Source organism: Ranitomeya variabilis, chromosome 5 (genome assembly GCF_051348905.1).
Source record: "Ranitomeya variabilis isolate aRanVar5 chromosome 5, aRanVar5.hap1, whole genome shotgun sequence".
Taxonomy (NCBI): domain Eukaryota; kingdom Metazoa; phylum Chordata; class Amphibia; order Anura; family Dendrobatidae; genus Ranitomeya; species Ranitomeya variabilis.
Window position 1 is genome coordinate 495,177,327 of NC_135236.1, and position 6,000 is coordinate 495,183,326.

Sequence of the window (6,000 nt, forward strand, 5' to 3'; positions counted from 1 at the left end):
CCGGATTAAAGGTGCCAAGTGGTTCACCAAGATAGACCTTCGTGGTGCGTACAACCTTGTGCGCATTAGGCAGGGCGATGAATGGAAAACCGCATTCAATACGCCCGAAGGTCATTTTGAGTACTTGGTGATGCCATTTGGGCTCTCTAATGCCCCTTCAGTTTTTCAGTCCTTCATGCATGACATTTTCCGGAAGTATCTGGATAAATTTTTGATTGTTTATCTGGATGATATTCTGTTTTTTTCTGATGATTGGGACTCGCATGTGGAGCAGGTCAGGATGGTTTTTGAGATTCTGCGTGAAAATTCTTTGTTTGTAAAAGGCTCAAAGTGTCTCTTTGGTGTACAGAAGGTTCCCTTTTTGGGGTTCATTTTTTCCCCTTCTGCTGTGGAGATGGATCCAGTCAAGGTCCGAGCTATTCATGATTGGACTCAACCCTCGTCAGTTAAGAGTCTTCAGAAGTTCTTGGGTTTTGCTAACTTCTACCGTCGTTTTATCGCAAATTTCTCTAGCGTTGTTAAACCGCTGACGGATATGACCAAGAAAGGCTCTGATGTAGCTAACTGGGCTCCTGCTGCCGTGGAGGCTTTCCAGGAGTTGAAACGCTGATTTACTTCGGCGCCTGTTTTGTGCCAGCCTGACGTCTCACTTCCCTTTCAGGTTGAGGTGGATGCTTCGGAGATTGGGGCAGGGGCCGTTTTGTCGCAGAGAGGCCCTGGTTGCTCTACTATGAGGCCTTGTGCCTTTTTCTCTAGGAAGTTTTCGCCGGCAGAGCGAAATTATGATGTGGGCAATCGGGAGTTGTTGGCCATGAAGTGGGCATTTGAGGAGTGGCGTCATTGGCTCGAGGGTGCTAAGCATCGTGTGGTGGTCTTGACTGATCACAAAAATCTGATGTATCTCGAGTCTGCTAAACGCCTGAATCCTAGACAGGCCCGCTGGTCATTGTTTTTCTCCCGTTTTGACTTTGTGGTCTCGTATTTACCAGGTTCTAAGAATGTGAAGGCCGATGCTCTGTCTAGGAGCTTTGTGCCTGATGCTCCTGGAGTCGCTGAACCTGTGGGTATTCTTAAGGAAGGAGTTATCGTGTCTGCTATTTCTCCAGATCTGCGACGTGTGTTGCAGAGATTTCAGGCTGGTAGGCCTGACTCTTGTCCACCTGACAGATTGTTTGTGCCTGCTAGATGGACCAGCAGAGTCATTTCCGAGGTTCATTCCTCGGTGTTGGCAGGGCACCCGGGAATTTTTGGCACCAGAGATCTGGTGGCCAGGTCCTTTTGGTGGCCTTCCTTGTCAAGGGATGTGCGGTCATTTGTGCAGTCCTGTGGTACTTGTGCCCAAGCTAAGCCTTGTTGCTCTCGTGCCAGCGGGTTGCTCTTGCCCTTGCCTGTCCCGAAGAGACCTTGGACACACATCTCTATGGATTTCATTTCGGATCTTCCGGTGTCTCAGGGCATGTCTGTCATCTGGGTGATATGTGATCGTTTCTCCAAGATGGTCCATCTGGTTCCTTTGCCTAAGCTGCCTTCCTCTTCTGATCTGGTTCCTGTGTTCTTCCAGAACGTGGTTCGTTTGCACGGCATTCCTGAGAATATTGTGTCGGACAGAGGATCCCAGTTTGTTTCCAGGTTCTGGCAATCCTTTTGTGGTAGGATGGGTATTGATTTGTCGTTTTTGTCCGCTTTCCATCCCCAGACTAACGGACAAACGGAGCGAACTAATCAGACTCTGGAGGCTTATTTGAGGTGTTTTGTCTCTTCTGATCAGGATGATTGGGTGACCTTCTTGCCGTTGGCTGAATTTGCCCTTAATAATCGGGCTAGTTCCGCCACCTTGGTTTCGCCATTTTTCTGCAACTCTGGTTTCCATCCTCGTTTTTCCTCGGGACATGTGGAGCCTTCTGACTGTCCTGGGGTGGATTCCGTGGTGGATAGGTTGCAGCGGATCTGGAGTCATGTGGTGGACAACTTGAAGTTGTCACAGGAGAAGGCTCAGCGTTTTGCCAACCGCCGCCGCGGTGTGGGTCCCCGACTTCGCGTTGGGGATTTGGTATGGCTGTCTTCTCGATTTGTTCCTATGAAGGTCTCCTCTCCCAAATTTAAGCCTCGCTTCATTGGTCCTTACAAGATATTGGAAATCATTAATCCTGTATCCTTTCGCCTGGATCTTCCGGTGTCGTTTGCCATTCACAACGTATTTCATAGGTCCTTGTTGCGGCGGTACGTTGTGCCTGTGGTTCCTTCTGCTGAGCCTCCTGCTCCGGTGTTGGTTGAGGGTGAGTTGGAGTACGTGGTGGAGAAGATCTTAGATTCTCGTCTCTCCAGGCGGAGGCTTCAGTACCTGGTCAAGTGGAAGGGCTATGGTCAGGAGGATAATTCCTGGGTGGTCGCCTCTGATGTGCATGCGGCCGATTTAGTTCGTGCCTTTCACGCCGCTCATCCTGATCGCCCTGGTGGTCTTGGTGAGGGTTCGGTGACCCCTCACTAAGGGGGGGGTACTGTTGTGAATTTACCTTTTGGCTCCCTCTAGTGGTTACTAGTGATTTGACTCTGGGTGTGTCATTCATCCCTTGTATGCTCACCTGGGTCGTTAGGTCAGGGGTGTTGCTATATAAGCTCCCTGGACCTTCAGTTCAATGCCTGGCAACGTTGTAATCAGAGCTAATCTGTTGTGCTCTTGTCTACTGATCCTGGTTCCTGCTAAATTAAGCTAAGTCTGCTTTCTTGCTTTTTGCTATTTGTTTTTGTTTGCATTTTTGTCCAGCTTGTACATAATCTGTATCCTAACCTTGCTGGAAGCTCTAGGGAGGCTGGAGTTCTCCCCCCGGGCCGTTAGACGGTTCGGGGGTTCTTGTATCTCCAGTGTGGAATTTTGTTAGGGTTTTTGTTGACCATATAAGTTATCTTACTACATTCTGCTATTAGTAAGTGGGCCTCTCTTTGCTAAACCTAGTTCATATCTGTGTTTGTCATTTCCTCTTACCTCACCGTTATTATTTGTGGGGGGCTTGCATCCGACTTTTGGGGTCTATTCTCTGGAGGCAAGAGAGGTCTTTGTTTTCCTCTTCTAGGGGTAGTTAGTCCTCCGGCTGGCGCGAGACATCTAGCGACCAACGTAGGCATGTTCCCCGGCTACTTCTAGTGTTGGCGTTAGGAGTAGTTATATGGTCAACCCAGTTACCACTGCCCTATGAGCTGGATTTTTGTACGTCGCAGACTTACTTGTTCCTCTGAGACCCTCGCCATTGGGGTCATAACAGGAAACCCCACACAAGTGACACCATTTTGAAAACTAGACCCCTCATGGAACTAGATGTGTATTGAGCACCTTGAACCCCCCAGGGGCGTCACAGAAGTTTAAAACATTGAGCAGTGAAAATAAAATAAAACACATTTTTCCCACAATAATGTGGTTTAGCCTTAAATTTTGTAATTTCACAAGGGTAACAGGAGAAAATGGACCCCAAAATTGGTTGCACAATTTCTCCTGAGTTCAACGATACCCCGTATGTGGTCAAAAACTAATTTTGAGGCACAGTGCAAAGCTCAGAAGGGAAAAAGTGCCATATTACAGTGCAGATTTTGCTGCACTGGTTTGAGGGTGCCATGTCACATTGGCAGAGCTCCTGAAGTGCCAGAATGGCAGAACCCCCATAAGTGACCCAATTTTACACCTCTCAGTTAATTCATCTAGGGGTGCAGTGATCATATTGACACCATATGTGTGTCACAGAATTTTATACCATTGGGCAATGAAGAAAAAGTAATTTACTACCAAGATTATGTGTTAGCCTAAAATTTTACATTTTCATATGGGGAAATGGGGAAAAATGGCACCAAATTTGTCCCACAAATTCTGGTGAATGTAGAAATACCCTATATATGACTGTACAGTACTGCTTAGCCCTACGTAGAGACTAAGGCTGCTGTCACACTAGCAGTATTTGGTCAGTATTTTACATCAGTATTTGTAAGCCAAAACCAGGGGTGGGTGATAAATGCAGAAGTGGTGCATATGTTTCTATTAAACTTTTGCTCTATTTGTTCCACTCCTGGTTTTGGATTACAAATACTGATGTAAAATACTGACCAAATACTGCTAGTGTGACGGCAGCCTCAGGAGGAATGGAGGGCTATTTGCCTCCTGGAGCACAGATTTTACTGGAATAGTTTGCGGACTCCATATACAGAGCCCCTAAGTGCTAGAAAAGCAGTATACCACTCAAATGACAGGATTTTGGAAATTATAACCCTTTGAGAATTTATCTACAGTGTAATGACGATTTTCACTCCATGGGTGTCTTCCAGAAACAAGCAGTAGATGAAGTTGCTGAGTGAAAATTGCAAACTGCCCAGCTCTGGAGACACAACTTGTAAATTAGGCGGACTTTTATCACTACATAAATGCCAAACATGTGGGCACTAAATGTGGCTTAGACACACTGGGGTTCAGAAGGGAGAGGGTGCTTTTGGATTTTGGAGCCCAGAATTTGCTGAATTTCTTTTGAGGGGCGAGAAGCCATTCTGCTTTTCCAAAGCCTTTGTGCTATAAGTACCATGGAAGCCCCCTATATTTCCATTAGCACATGACAGATCTCGGTGGAGATGCTTTTATTGGGAACATTTTACATAACATTTAGGATCACATTTATCCGGTGCTCTATCTTGAGCACTTACTTTGAGGTTTCCATTTAAATCTCTGAGTGACATGACAGATGAAACCCCCGAGGAATCCATTCACTATAATGAGGCAGTAGAGTTACTCTGGACTCTGTCTGGCCTCTGTTCAGCATTGTCCTTCTTTTCAGAAGTACATAAAACTGTGGTCAGCCACAGCAGCGTCTGACAGCAGCAGAGGAGGCGTGTCAGCTCCTGCTTTTACCATGCTCTCACAAGCCTTCATTCCTGCGGGACCCTGAAGGACCCTGTGAGCATCTTGCAACCGGGTCTCACCATGGCGACCATCAGTACAACGCGATTGCATCACTTTGTGCTGATGGGAGCAGAGAAGGTGCTCACTCCCTGTCCTTGTGCGATGTTCCTCAATGTCGCTGTTACTATTGACAGTGGCATCAAAGGGGTTAAACATCCATGATCGATTCTAGTACCAATCGTGGGCATTGCTGCAGGGTGTCAGCTCTCACATAGAGCTGACACCTGCACCTGATCGTTGTGGTGCTCAATGGGAGCCCGCGCAATTGTGGCATCTTACATACACTGCAGTTTGAGGGAAAGCAGTTCCCGCAGCATTCTACATATGTCGGAAAGGGGGTAAAGCTCTTGCAATCTAGAAAAAGTAGATTAGATGGCTGTTGTGAACTCTATTTTTGGGCTCCCTCTAGTGGTCACGAGCGGTACTGTGTAGTGTTGTCTTTCTGCAGGTTGCAGCATCAGCTGGTTCGTTATCCTTGGTTGGTTTCTAATTTTAGCTCACCTGGATACTCAGTTCCTTGCCTGCTATCAATGTATTCAGTGCTCTTCAGATTCCTTGTGTCTACCTTGCTCCCAGTCTCTCCAAGACAAGCTAAGTTTTTGTTTGATCATTTTTTGATTATCAGTGTTCGTTATGTTTTTAGTCCAGCTCGCTAAAATGTGATTTCCTCGCTTGCTGGTTGCTCTAGGGGACTGAGTTTCTCCCCCCACACCGTGAGTTGGTGTGGGGGTTCTTGAAATCTCAGTGTGGATATTTTGTAAGGGTTTTTTACTGACCGCATAGATTCCCTTTTCTATTTTCTGCTATCTAGTATTAGTGGGCCTCATTTGCTGAATCTGCTTTCACCCCTGTGTATGTGCCTTCCTCTTACCTCACCGTTATTATCTGTTGGGGGCTTCTATATCTTTGGGGATTATTTCTCTGGAGGCAAGAGAGGTCTTTCTTTCTCTCTAGGGGTAGTTAGTTCCTCAGGCTGGCTCAAAACGTCTAGGATTTTTAGGCACGTTCACCGGCTACTTCTAGTGTGTTTGGATAGGTTCAGATTTGCGGTCAGTCCAGTTTGTCAC